Source organism: Phocoena phocoena, chromosome 13, assembly GCF_963924675.1.
Source record: "Phocoena phocoena chromosome 13, mPhoPho1.1, whole genome shotgun sequence".
Lineage (NCBI taxonomy): Eukaryota > Metazoa > Chordata > Mammalia > Artiodactyla > Phocoenidae > Phocoena > Phocoena phocoena.
In genome coordinates, this window is record NC_089231.1 from 10,716,729 (window position 1) to 10,731,839 (window position 15,111).

A 15,111-nucleotide genomic window follows, 5' to 3' on the forward strand; every position below is an offset into this window, starting at 1 on the left:
TAGGTTTTGGATTGTCGTGTTTTCATTGTCATTTGTCTCAAGGTATTTTCTGATTTCCTCTTTGATTTCTTCAGTGATCTCTTGGTTATTTAATAGCATAGCGTTTAGCCTCCATGTGTTTGTGTTTTTTTCCTTGTAATTCATTTCTAATCTCATAGCATTGTGGTTAGAAAAGATGCTTGATATGATTTCAATTTCCTTAAATTTACTGAGGCTTGATTTCTGACCCAAGATGTGATCTATCCTGGACGATGTTCCATGCGCACTTGAGAAGAAAATGTAATCTGCTGTTTTTGGATGGAATGTCCTATAAATATCAATTAAATCTATGTGGTCTGTTGTGTCATTTAAAGCTTCTGTTTCCTTATTTTTATTTCATTTTGGGTGATCTTTCCACTGGTATAAGTGAGGTTTTAAAGTCCACCATTATTATTGTATTACTGTCGATTTCCTCCTTTATAGCTGTTAGCAGTTGCCTTATGTATTGAGGTGCTCCTATATTGGGTTCATACTTATTTATAATTGTTATATCTTCTTCTTGGATTGATCCCTTGATCATTATGTAGCATCCTTCCTTGTCTCTTGTAATATTCTTTATTTTCAAGTCTATTTTATTTGATATGAATATTGCTACTCCAGCTTTCTTTTCATTTCCATTTGCATGGAATATCTTTTTCCATCCCCTCACTTTCAGTCTGTATGTGTCCCTAGGTCTGAAGTGGCTGTCTTGTGAAAAGCATATAAATGGGTCTTGTGTTTGTATCCATTCAGCAAGCCTGTGTCTTTTGGTTGGAGCATTTAATCCATTCATGTTTAAGGTAATTATCAATATGTATGTTCCTATGGCCATTTTCTTAATTGTTTTGGGTTTGTTTCTGTAGATCCTTTTCTTTTCTTGTGTTTCCCACTTAGAGAAGTTCCTTTAGCATTTGTTGTAGAGCTGGTTTGGTGGTGCTGAATTCTCTTAGCTTTTGCTTCTCTGTAAATCTTTTGATTTCTCCATAGAATCTGAATGAGATCCTTACTGGGTAGTGTAATCTTGGTTGTAGGTTCTTCCCTTTCATCACTTTAAGTATGTCATGTCACTCCCTTCTTGTTTGTAGAGTTTCTGCTGAGCAATCAGCTGTTAACCTTATGGGAGTTCCCTTGTATGTTATTTGTCATTTTTCCTTTGCTGCTTTCAATAATTTTTCTTTGTCTTTAACTTTTGCTTATTTGATTACTGTGTGTCATGGTGTGTTTCTCCTTGGGTTTATCCTGTATGGGACTTGCTGCGCTTCCTGGACTTGGGTGGCTATTTCCTTTCTCATTTTATGGAAGTTTTCAAGTATAATCTCTTCAAATATTTCCTCTGGTCCCTTCTCTCTCTCTTCTCCTTCTGGGAACCCTATAATGCGAATGTTGTTGCATTTAATGTTGCCCCAGAGGTCTCTTAGCCTGTCTTCATTTCTTTTCATTCTTTTTCTTTAGTCTGTTCCGCAGCAGTGAATTCCACCATTCTGTCTTCCAGGTCATTTATCCATGCTTCTGCCTCAGTTATTCTGCTATTTATTCCTTGTAGTGTAGTTTTCATTTCAGTTATTGTATTGTTCATCTCTGTTTGTTTGTTCTTTAATTCTTCTCAGTCTTTGTTAAACATTTCTTGCATCTTCTTGATGTTTGCCTCCATTCTTTTTCTGAGGTCCTGGATCATCTTCACTATCAGTATTCTGAATTCTTTTTCTTGAAGGTTGCCTATCTCTACTTCATTTAGTTGTTTTTCTGGGGTTTTATCTTGTTCCTTCATCTGGTACATAGCCCTCTGCCTTTTCATCTTGTCTACCTTTCTCTGAATGTGGTTTTATTTCCACAGGCTGCAAGATTGTAGTTCTTCCTGCTTCTGTTGTCTGCCCTCTCAGAAATGCCTTTTTAAAATAGTAAGTAAATTTAAAAATGAGTAAAACTAATATAGCTGACCTTTGAACAACACAGATTTGAACTTTGTGGGTACACTTATACACAAAATTTTTTCAATAAATGTGTATCACAATACTACATGATCTGTTGTTGGTTGAATGCATGGATGAAAACCATGGATATAGAGGAAACGCTTATACAGAGGGCTAACTGTAAAGCTATAGACGGATTTTTGACTGTGCAGATGGTTGGTGACCCTAACCCCACATTATCCAAGTGCCAAGTGGACTTTGTTTAGTTAAATACTTACACACCAACACATTTGAAGGATTAGTTATCACAGGGATAAATTTAGGGAGATTGGCTGCCTGGTTAGAGAAGTGTAAATAGGTCCAGTGTAATTTCTTGGTAATTTTAATTTATTGCTTTGCTTGATGGGCCTTGCCTGTCTATTGAATTAGTAAAGCAAATAATAAATAAATAATATAAAATTGAATAACAGTAGGTAATGGCAATTCAAGGACAAAATATGACAGTGCTTAATGAAGCAAGAATTGCAACGTACATTCTTCTGTCTACTTGACCCCACCGCCAAGAAAAGGAAAATAAACAGCAGCATTGCTGAAATCCAAATTTCCAAATGACTTGGGGCATGTTTTATTCTGGATGGTTAGCTAGTGTCAGTGGTGGGATTTCACAATACGCATACTGTGGGATGTATGAACAATACCAGCTTTATTTTCAGCACACACATCACTTTCCCCTTGCCTGATCCCCAGTTCGTCTGGTAGCAGGTTGTTGTTTATAGGTATCTCATACTTTTTAGGGTTGGTTTCTCAAGAAACAGAAATGGAGGTGTGTACGCAGGAAGTTGCTCTGTCAGTGCTCTTAGGAAAAAAAAAATCTAAGAGAATGAGGGAAGCAGAGTTTGACAGAAGGAGTAGGTTAAACAAAGGTAACTGGCCAGGAGCTCCCTCTGTAGCTGGATAGCTTTTAGGAAACTTTCTACCTGGTGGCAGCGGCCTTTGTACTCCCGCAAAGACCAATCAGTGGACGCTGACTTCCCTGGTGAGGGAGTTGCAGATTTGTGTGAAATGGCTCCCTTTGTTGTCTAGACAGGAGCTCAACTGTGAGCTGTCAGCCACAGAAATTCACAGTGGCTGGGGGAATAGAGCCTGTATCTTCCATATCATGGCACCCTTGGGTTTCAGTTGTGTGCAGAGACTGTCTCATTTACCTTTCTATTTGTCACAATACCTATCATTGAGACTGACTCAGAGTGAATAACCAACAAATGGTTGGATATTTAATTTTTCACTACAATCCCCAGCTCTTTGATTTTTAAGATTATCATACTAAATTTATTGTAATTACATCACAACTCTCCATATTGAATACATTTATTTTTCCAATTTTTAATGGCCCAAACTTATTCTGTAAATGGTCAGTTTGTCTATAATAAAAAATGTTGATTGTGATAGAACTACAGCACTCACCATGGTCTTCTTTATTCGACTCCAGTGTTCTTTTTATAAAATAAAATTAAATTAGCTTAGATTTTTAAAAAATCAAGAAAGAGACTTCTGGAGAGCTCAAGAGAAATAAATGGCAAATTATCACCCATGCATTGGGAACCAGGTAAACTTCTGGCAACCTAGTTAAAACATACACAGATGTATGTTGTGAAGAATATGTTTGGAGAAAACATACCAAAATTCAAGTAGGCACAATGAGTACCATCAGGAAGTTATATTCAAAGAAAAAAATTCTACTCTGAAAAATTGCAATATTAAATAAAAAGCATGGAGTTAAAAAACAAACTGCAGTAAACAAAAATGTAAATACAGAGCATGAAAGACAAAAGGAAGGCAACAAACAAGTGTCCCTAAATAGCTATGCCAATAGAGAAGTGAAACAGAATAAAATTTTAAAAGTTATAAAACATGTTTCTCTTTCAATCGAGAGCTCAAAAGAACAATAAAATTTCAAAGGATTTTAAGATAACAGATAGATATAAAAAGTGAACTGGCATAACTGAAGACAGAAATGTGGAATAAAAGTAAAATTGGCACTAAAATGACTACAGTACAATACAGTGAGGCACTCTTGTAAACATAGGATGGAGGAGTTGAGAATAATGAGCCTTTTTAATTGGAAAGTAACAGAATTTAAATTATGTGAAGAAAATGAAATGTATTTGTCACAGGCAAAAGTAGAATTGACATAAAACTGCTTGTGGATCCTCACAAAAAGAAATGAACAAATGGGAGGGAAAAATAGGAAAAATATTCCTTAAAACATAATTTCCCTAACAGAATTGAACAGAATATTTAGATGAAAAGGACAGAACATGAACAAATGCAACATACAACATTAAACCGTGTGAATGTACCGTGTAAGAATATAAAAATAATTCTAAGGATAGCCAATGTTCATCCCCCAAGAATCACCAACATAGGGGAAATAGCTGATGAATTTTGGACAGCTGCTTTCATATAAAATTAATAATGTTAAAAGATACACTGAAACATATTACATTTTTTAGTTTATTTGAGCAAAATTTGATTCTAATTGGGTAACACAAAATTGGAAGTGGTTGGGAGGTTCCACCCACAGGAACTTGGGAAAGACAGTCACAGTGTAGCACAGGGAACTCTACTCAATACTCTGTAATAACGTATTTGGGAAAAAGAATCTGAAAAAGAATGGATATTTGTATGCGTATAAGTGAATCACTTTCCTGTACACCTGAAATAAACACAACATTGTAAATCAACTATACTCCAATATAAAATAAAAATTAAATTAAAAAATAAACAAGCAAGCAAACTAAAAGGAAGCAAAGCAAAAAGATTATTTGGCTGTAGTTGAAGCAATTGCATTATTTGAGAAAGCCTCTTGGTTGGCTGTCTGTGATTGGTTGTCCTAAAGTTTCAATTTCTAAACCTTGAGGTATTTCACGCTTAGGTTTTATTCTGCTTACAGGCAACTAAGACAATAAAGCCACCCTTTGTTGTTGTTGTTATTCATATCATTTTAATTATCATGTTATTCATGTTATTAAAGGAAATCACAACCCAAACAAGTTAAATATCTAATGTGAAGATATACAGTCAATTAGTGATAGAGATAGGAGACATGCTTCTGGGTAATAAAGACTACAGAGAAGTGATCTTGGTTAGGTACAATTTGATAGAAAGTTTAGAAACATGTCAAACAATTCTCTGTACAGTCATATGCCTGAGACTTATTAATACCAAATAAAGTTCAGTGGGTTGTTTCAGGGGGAGGAAATACTTTTTTATATGTCTGTAACATTTCACATTAAAAAAAAAATCACTTCAATAACGCTGTCTAATTCTAGCCTTACTTGTAGAAACAAAAATGCAGTATGGGAGAGCAAGCATGCTTACCTTGCCATGTTTAAGTAATTACTAGTACGAGAACCTGGGAAGATAGCTTCTCCGTGCTCTGACTGCCGCTTCCTTGATAAAATCAGATTACAGGCGTGTGTGTGTGTGTGTGTATGTGTGTGTGTGGGTGTGTGTATGGGTGTGCACACGCACAGGTGATGAACTGGGAGATTGGGACTGACATGTATACACTAATATGTATAAAATGGATAAGTAATAAGAACCTGCTGTATGAAAAAATAAATAAAATAAAATTCAAAAATTAAAAAAAAAATCAGATTACAAAGAAAGTGGAACACCTTGAAGAAATGGAGCTATTTCCATGACAGCAGGCTCCATGACATCAGGTTTAACAGATCCCTAATCCTTAAGAGTCTAACGGCCTCATTGTTTAATTTAACAATAGGCTTTATCCAGTAGGTAACAACACATACAATAGCTATTTCCTGAGAAATAAAGATTTGAGAATTCACTGGATCTAAATGGAGGGGCCATAATAGTAAGATTTGAATTCACTTGTCTGTTGACCTAATCTAAGTAGTGGTAGAGATGATATTATAAATATTCCAAACATTACAACAGTGAAATCATTTTGTTTTTCAAAATCGTGCATATTCATGACAGGACTTCACAAGAGCACATGATGTGTCTGAAGAGGTAATTTTCTCTCACTGCTGTAATGCTACTATGGAGGAATAAGATTTGGGAGCAGCAGTGAGACCCAGCAGCATGGTATTTGGTTAAATCATTACAACTCTGAGTTAAATCAACAGACACCTCTGCCCTCACTTCTGTGGTACCTCTAAATAAGGCAGCCTTACTTCAGCCGAGGGCAGGCCCCTGAAATTAGTCCTCCCCTGTTGTTAATAAGAGTAATAATTCAATATTTTTATAAAATATTTTTATCGATTCTACTCCATATGAAGTTACTATAAAATATGGACTCTATTCCCTGTGCGGAACATTACGTCTTATAACTTATTTATTTTACACCTAGTAGTTTGTGCCGCTTAATCCCCTTCACCTATTTTGTCTCTCCCCTCAGACCTCTCATTTGTTCTATTTTCTAGATCCAACATATAAGTGAAAACATACAGTATTTTTCTTTCTCTGTTTGACTTATTTCACTAAGCAAAATACTCTCCAGTTTCATCCATATGGTCACACATGGAAAAATTTCAATTTTTTTTATAGCTGAGTAATATTCCATTGTGTATATAGACCACAACTTCTTTATCCATTCATCTGTTGATGGACACTTAGGTTGCTTCCATATCTTGGCTATTGTAAATAGTGCTGCTGTGAACATTAGGATATATATGTAAATGCCATCCCTAAATTTGTGGTGAAAAGCTTTAAAAATTCTGGTTGTTGACATTATTCAGTAACACAATAGCTTATATATACCATAGAAAGGAACTTTGGCTTTCCAAGAGTCTAAACGTACACTTAGCTGAATATGCCTCTCCTTACCTACTGACATATGTGTTGTAAAATATGAAACAAGAAAAATCGATGTAGGGAATAAAATGAATAGCAGTCTCAATATATCTTATAAAGGACAAGTATATTTAAGAAAGATGTATAATATGTTTACTCTTTTTTTCCTCTTGGTTAGATAGCGCTGCTCTTTTTAAAAACAACAAAGTAGAACACAACAAAAATTCTATTGAGTCTACATTGTCAACAGGCTAAATTCCAAACTTATAGGATGTCAAAAGAAGTGCTTCACCATTTAAGCTTAATTCTACTTTGCCAGCTTCATCTCACACAGGTACTCAGTGACCTCCATGGACCAAATGATTTGGCAGCTCCAAACTTCCATTTTCTCTAAAATAAGGATGTTTTAGAGGGTTGTTGTCAGTGAAAAAAAGATGAAATTTTTGACAAATGGTAGCTTCTATCCACCTGACAATTATTTACTCCTCTGAGGTTCTAAAAATATCATATACAAAAGAATCTTGCACTCATAACTTTCTACTACAAAATTTATTTCTCATAAATATATAATATTTCTCATATATATATATTTTATCACTGACATTCAAGATGCATGACACAGAGGAAAGAAGTAAGTTTGGGAATCAGAAAGTCTTATTAGAATTTTGTTTCTCCATTGATTAAATGTTAGTTAAATAAAGAACTGAAACGTAAAAACATTACGCTTCTGAAGTGTGTTGCATCTTCTTAAATTAAAATTAATTTGATTGAATGAAAGGTAATGCATTTTTATGTATACTGGTTACAAAAAGAAATTGAACAATGACTAAAAAAATGTAAACCAAAGAAAAGAAAATATAAGCATGCAATCATGTATTTACCAAGGGATAAAAATTCCTATTTATGCTTTGGTAAATATTCTTCCATTTTTTTTTTCTTTTAAATGAACATATGTTTAAAACATATGTAATATATAATGTGGATGTAAAACCACAGAAAGCGACTTTGAAAGCAAGTATTATTTTGTGACATGCTTTTTTCTTCTCACATGGTACTGAATAAATATGTTTATATGGTTCATTCATTTGGCTTAGTAAACATGTCAGGTGTCCACTATATGCCAGATACACTTCTAGACACTTGGGATAAATAAGTAAATAAGATGACAACACCTCTGCCCATTAATTATATAGTACATGAGAGAGTTCCAAGTTCTACCAAAAATTAGCGCAGAGAAAAGTACCTATTTTTAAAGTCTTTACTGAATAAAAATAAATCAATTACATAAATATATATAATGCATCTAATATATTTCTATTATACATATATTTTGCTTTAATCTTTTAAATGTTTCTATAATAGATTCACAGATCTAAATCTTCACAATGACTTGATATTATTTCACTAGGCTGTTTTTTAATGTGATTTACTGGCTGTATCTAAAATACATAAAACAGAATCATTGCCCTTCAGAGAGTTTTTGCCTCTTTCTATACTGAACTGCAACATGTGAATGGCCCCATGTTATAAGCCCCTCAAAATAAATGGTTGGCTACCAATGTTTTTGATGGGCAAAGCAGAGGACAGAACATTATATTTAGTTTACAAGACTATTTATCATAGTTTCTGGGAATTAGTCAATGCTCATTGAATGATGGCTTCCTTCCAATTGCCTCCTTAACAAAATAAATAAGTTCCCATGTAAATATCACACAAAAAAATCAGACAACTCTGTGTTTAACTTACCCACATGGGAAAATGGGCCCTGTTGCCCTATGAGATAACCAAACTATATAACAAAATAAAAGCCAAAAATATTTTCTAGCATTAAAGAAACACATTTTTGCCTTTAATATTTATTTGACATGTATATAGTTCATAAAGTAGATAAATGCTTTTTAGGAATATTCTGTTTGGGCTGAATAGACCTGTTGCTAGTACATATATCATGGAATACTTTCAAATAATTAGTGTAAAAATCTTTTTCTTATCTGTGTTTTATTTATTTTTATTTTTAACATCTTTATTGGAGTATAATTGCTTTACAATAGTGTGTTAGTTTCTGCTGTATAACAAAGTGAATCATATTTCTATGCAAACTTTTTGAATAGCGTTATTTCTGTTGAATGGATACAATTTTTACCATTTCGTTTCAAGTGTACAATTAGTAGAATAAATTTTCCTTTATTGCATTATTACATATTTTCATGCAAAATTATTGAATAGCAACAATGTTTCAATTGGATAGAGGACATTCTTTACCATCGAATTTCAGAAAAGTGTTCAAGATGAAATTAATCATAAATTGTTACATCACGTGGCGTTTTCAAGATGGTGGAGGAGTAAGAGGTGGAGATCACCTTCTTCCCCACAAATACATCAAAACTACATCTACATGTGGAACAACTCCTACAGAACACCTACTGAATGCTGGCAGAAGACCTCAGACCTCCCAAAAGGCAAGAAACTCCCCACACACCTGAGTAGGGTAAAAGGAAAAAGAATAAACAGAGACAAAAGAATAGGGATGGGACCTGCACCAGTGGGAGGGAGCTGTGAAGGAGGAAAGGTTTCCACACACTACAAAGCCTCTTCACTGGCAGAGATGGGGGGTTGGGGAGAGGAGCTTCAGAGCCACGGAGGAGGGCGCAGCCACAGGGGTGCAGAGGGCAAGGCGGAGAGATTCCTGTACAGAAGATCGGTGCTGACCAGCACTCACCAGCCTGAGAGGCTTGTCTGCTCACCTGCTGGGGTGGGTGGGGGCTGGGAGCTGAGTCTCGGGCTTCAGAGGTCAGATCCCAGGGAGAGGACTGGGGTTGGCTGCATGAACACAGCCTGAAGGGGGCTAGTGTGCCACGGCTAGCTGAGTGGGAGTCGGGAAAAAATCTGGATCTGCGTAAGAGACGAGAGACCATTGTTTCGGGGTGCATGAGGAGAAGGGACTCAGAGCACCGCCTAAACGAGCTCCAGAGTTGGGCGCGAGCTGTGGCTGTCAACACGGACCCCAGAGATGGGCATGAGACACTAAGGCTGCTGCTACAGCCACCAAGAAGCCTATGTGGAAGCACAGGTCACTATCTACACTGCCCCTCCCGGGAGCCTGTGCAGTCTGCCACTGCCAGCATCCTGTGATCCAGGGACAACTTCCCCAGGAGAACACACAGTGTACCTCAGGCTGGTGCCACATCATGCCAGCCTCTGCTGCCACAGGTTCACCCGCATTCTGTACCCCTCCCTCTCCACAGCCTCAGTGAGCCAGAGCCTCCTAATTAGCTGCTACTTTAACCCCAATCTGTCTGAGCAGGGAGTAGACGCCCTCAGGCGACCTACATGCAGAGGCAGGGCCAAATCCAAAGCTGAACCCTGGGAGCTGTGCAAAGAAGAGAAAAGGAAATTTCACCCAGCAGCCTCAGGAGCAGTGGATTAAATCTCCACAATCAACTTGATGTACCCTGCATCTCTGGAATACCTGAATATACAACAAATCACCCCAAAAGTGAGGCGGTGGACTTTGGGAGCAACTGTAGACTTGGGATTTGCTTTCTGCATCTAATTTGTTTCTGGTTTTATGTTTATCTTAGTTTAGTATTTAGGGCTTATTATCATTGGTAGATTTATTTATTGACTTGGTTGCTCTCTTCCTCTTTTTATTCTATATATATATTTTTTTTCTTTTTCTCTTTTTGTGAGTGTGTATGTGTATGCTTCTTTGTGTGATTTTGTCTGTATAGCTTTGCTTTTGCCATTTGTCCTAGGGTTCTGACTGTCCATTTTTTTCACTATAGTTTTTAGTGCTTTTTATCATTGGTGGATTTGGTTTTTGGTTTGGTTGCTCTCTTCTTTGTTTCTCTCTTCTTTATAAATAACATTTTTATTTTTAATATATTTTTCCATTTTAATAACTTTATTTTATTTATTTATTTTTCTTTCTTTCTTTCTTTTTCTCCCTTTTCTTCTGAGCTGTGTGACTGACTGGGTCTTGGTGCCTTGGCCGGGTGTCAGGCTTGAGCCTCTGAGGTGGGAGAGCCAAGTTCAGGACATTGGTCCACCAGAATCCTCCCAACCCCACATAAGATCGAATGGCTAAAGCTCTCCCAGAGATCTCCATCTCAATGTTAAGACCCAGATCCACTCAACGACCAGCAAGCTACAGTGCTGGACACCCTATGCTAAAAAACTAGCAAGACAGGAACAGAAACCCACCCATTAGCAGAGAGGCTTCCTAAAATCATAATAAGTTCACAGACACCCCAAACACACACGGGACATGGTCCTGCCAAACAGAAAGACAAGATACAGCCTCATCCACCAGAACACAGACATCAGTCCCCTCAACCAGGAACCCTACACAACCCACTGAACCAACCTTACTCACTGGGAGCAGACACCAAAAACAATGGGAACTACGAACCTGCAGCTGGTGAAAAGGAGACCCCATACACAGTAAGTTAAACAAAATGAGAAGACAAAGAAATGCACAGCAGATGAAGGAGCAAGGCAAAAACCCACCAGACCAAAAAATTGAAGAGGAAATAAGCAGTCTATCTGAAAAAGAATTCAGAGTAATGATAGTAAAGATGAGGCAAAATCTTGGAAATAGAATGGAGAAAATATGAGAAAAGTTTAACAAGGACCTAGAACAACTAAAGAGCAAACAAACAATGATGAACAACACAATAAATGAAATTAAAAATTCTCTAGAAGGAATCAATAGCAGAATAACTGAGGCAGAACAGATAAGTGACCTGGAAGATAAAATAGTGGAAATAACTACCACAGAGCAGAATAAAGAAAAAGGAAAGAAAAGAATTGAGAACAATCTCAGAGACCTCTGGGACAACATTAAACACACCAATATTCAAATTATAGGGGTCCCAAAAGAAGAAGCAGGAAAAAAAAAAACTGGGGGCTTCCCTGGTGGCGCAGTGGTTGAGAGTCTGCCTGCCGATGCAGGGGACGTGGGTTCGTGTCCCGGTCCGGGAAGATCCCATATGCCGTGGAACAGCTGGTCCCAATGAGCCATGGCTGCTGGGCCTGCGCATCCAGAACCTGTGCTCCACAACAGGAGAGGCCACAACAGTGAGAAGCCCGTGCACCGCAAAAAAAAAAAAAAAAAAAAAGGGACTGAGAAAATATTTGAAGAGATTATATTTGAAAAGTTACCTAATATGGGAAAGGAAATAATCAAGCCCAGGAAGCGCAGCGAGTCCCATATAGGATAAATCCAAGGAGAACATGCCAAGACACATATTAATCAAACTATCAAAAATTAAAGACAAAATATTAAAAGCAGCAAGGGAAAAGCAACAATTAACATACAAGGAAATCCCCATAAGGTTAACAGCTGATCTTTCAGCAGAAACTGTGCAAGCCTGAGGGGAGTGGCAGGACATATTTAAAGTGATGAAAGGGAAAAACCTACAACCAAGATTACTCTACCCAGCAAGGATGTCATTCAGATTTGATGGAGAAATTAAAACCTTTACAGACAAGCAAAAGCTAAGAGAATTCACCACCACCAAACCAGCTTTACAGCAAAGGCTAAAGAAAGTTATCTAGGTGGGAAACACAAGAGAAGGAAAAGTCCTACAATAATAAACCCAAAGCAATTAAGAAAATGGTAATAGGAACATACATATCATTAACTACCTTAAATTTAAATGGACTAAATGCTCCAACCAAAAGACATAGACTGGCTGAATGGATACAAAAACAAGACCAGCATATATGCTGTCTACAAGAGACCCACTTCAGACCTAGAGACACATACAGACTGAAAGTGAGGGGATGGAAAAAGATATTCCATGCAAATGGAAATCAAAAGAAAGATGGTGTAGCAAATCTCATATCAGACCAAATAGACTTTAAAATAAAGACTATTACAAGAGACAAGGAAGGACACTATATAATGATCAAGGGATCAATCCAAAAAGAAGATATAACAATTGTAAATATGTATGCACCCAACAGAGGAGCCTCTCAAAACATAAGGCAAATGTTAACAGCTATAAAAGGGGAAATCGACAGTAACACAATCATAGTAGGGGAGTTAACACCCCACTTTCACCAATGGACAGATCATCCAAAATGAAAATAAATAAGGAAACACAAGCTTTAAATGATACATTAAACAAGACGGACTTAATTGATATTTATAGGACATTCCATCCAAAAACAGCAGATTACATTTTCTTCTCATGTGCTCATGGAACATTCTTCAGGATAGATCATATTTTGGGCCACAAGTCAAGCATTAGTAAATTTAAGAAAATTGAAATTGTATCAAGTATCTTTCCGACCACAGCGCTATGAGACTAGATACCAATTACAGGAAAAGATCTGTAAAAAATACAAACGCATGGAGGCTAAACAGTACATTACTTAATAACCAAGAGATCACTGAACAAAAAAGAGGAAATAAAAAAAGTACCTAGTAACAAATGACAATGGAAGTATGAAGACCCATAACCTATGGGATGCAGCAAAAGCAGTTCTAAGATGGGAGTTTATAGCAATACAATCCTACCTCAAGAAACAAGAAACAACTCAAATAAACAACCTAACCTTACACCTAAAGCAATTAGAGAAAGAAGAACAAAAAATAAAACCCAAATTTAGCAGAAGGAAAGAAATCATAAAGATCAGGTCAGAAATAAATGAAAAAAAAATGAAAGAAACAATAGCAAAGATCAATAAAACTAAAAGTTGGTTCTTTGAGAAGATAAGCAAAATTGATAAACCATTAGCCAGACTCATCAAGAAAAAAAGGGAGAAGACTCAAATCAACAGAATTAGAAATGAAAAAGGAGAAGTAAAAACTGACACTGCAGAAGTACAAAGGATCATGAGAGATTACTACAAGCAACTCTATGCCAATAAAATGGACAACCTGGAAGAAATGGACAAGTTCTTAGAAATGCACAACCTTCAGAGACTGAACCAGGAAGAAATAGAAAATATAAACAGACCAATCACAGGCACTGAAATTGAAACTGTGATTAAAAATCTTCCAACAAACAAAAGCCCAGGACCAGATGGCTTCACAGGCGAATTCTATCAAACATTTAGAGAAGAGCTAACACCTATCCTTCTCAAACTCTTCCAAAATATAGCAGAGGGAGGAACACTCCCAAACTCATTCTGCAAGGCCACCATCACCCTGATACCAAAACCAGACAAGGATGTCACAAAAAAGAAAACTACAGACCAATATCACTGATGAACGTAGATGTAAAAATCCTAAACAAAATACTAGGAAACAGAATCCAACAGCACATTAAATGGATCATATACCATGATCAAGTGGGGTTTATTCCAGGAATGCAAGGATTCTTTAATAAGTGGTGCTGGGAAAACTGGACAGCTACATGTAAAAGAATGAAATTAGAGCACTCCCTAACACCATACACAAAAATAAAGTCAAAATGGATTAAAGACCTAAATGTAAGGTCAGACAGTATACAACTCTTAGAGGAAAACATAGGCAGAACACTCTATGACATAAATCACAGCAAGATCCTTTTTGACCCACCTCCTAGAGAAATGGAAATGAAAACAAAAATAAACGGGACCTAATGAAACTTCAAAGCTTTTACACAGCAAAGGAAACCATAAACAAGACAAAAAGTCAGCCTTCAGAATGGGAGACAATATTTGCAAATGAAGCAACTGACAAAGGATTCACCTTCAAAATTTACGAGCAACTCACGCAGCTCAAATTCAAAACAACAAGCAACCCAGTCCAAAAATGGGCAGAAGACCTAAATAGACATTTCTCCAAAGAAGATATACAGACTGCCAACAAACACATGAAAGGATGCTGAACACCACTAATCATTAGAGAGATGCAAATCAAAACTACAATGAGATATCACCTCACAGCAGTCAGAATGGCCATCATCAAAAAATCTAGAAACAATAAATGCTGGAGAGGGTGTGGAGAAAAGGGAATCCTCTTGCACTGCTGGTAGGAATGTAAATTGATACAGCCACTATGGAGAACAGTATGCAGGTCCCTCAAAAAACTAAAAATAGAACTTCCATATGACCCAGCAATCCTGCTACTGGGCATATACCCTGAGAAAACCATAATTCAAAAAGAGTCATGTACCAAAATGTTCACTGCAGCTCTGTTTACAATAGCCAGGACATGGAAGCAAGCTAAGTGTCCATCGACAGATGAATGGATAAAAAAGATGTGGCACATATATACAATGGATTATTACTCAGCCATAAAAAGAAACGAAATTGAATTATTTATAGTGAGGTGGATGGACCTAGAGACTGTCATACAGGGAAGACGCAGCATAGAGAATTTACTTGAGGACACAGGGAAGGGGAAGAGTAAGCTGGGACAAAGTGA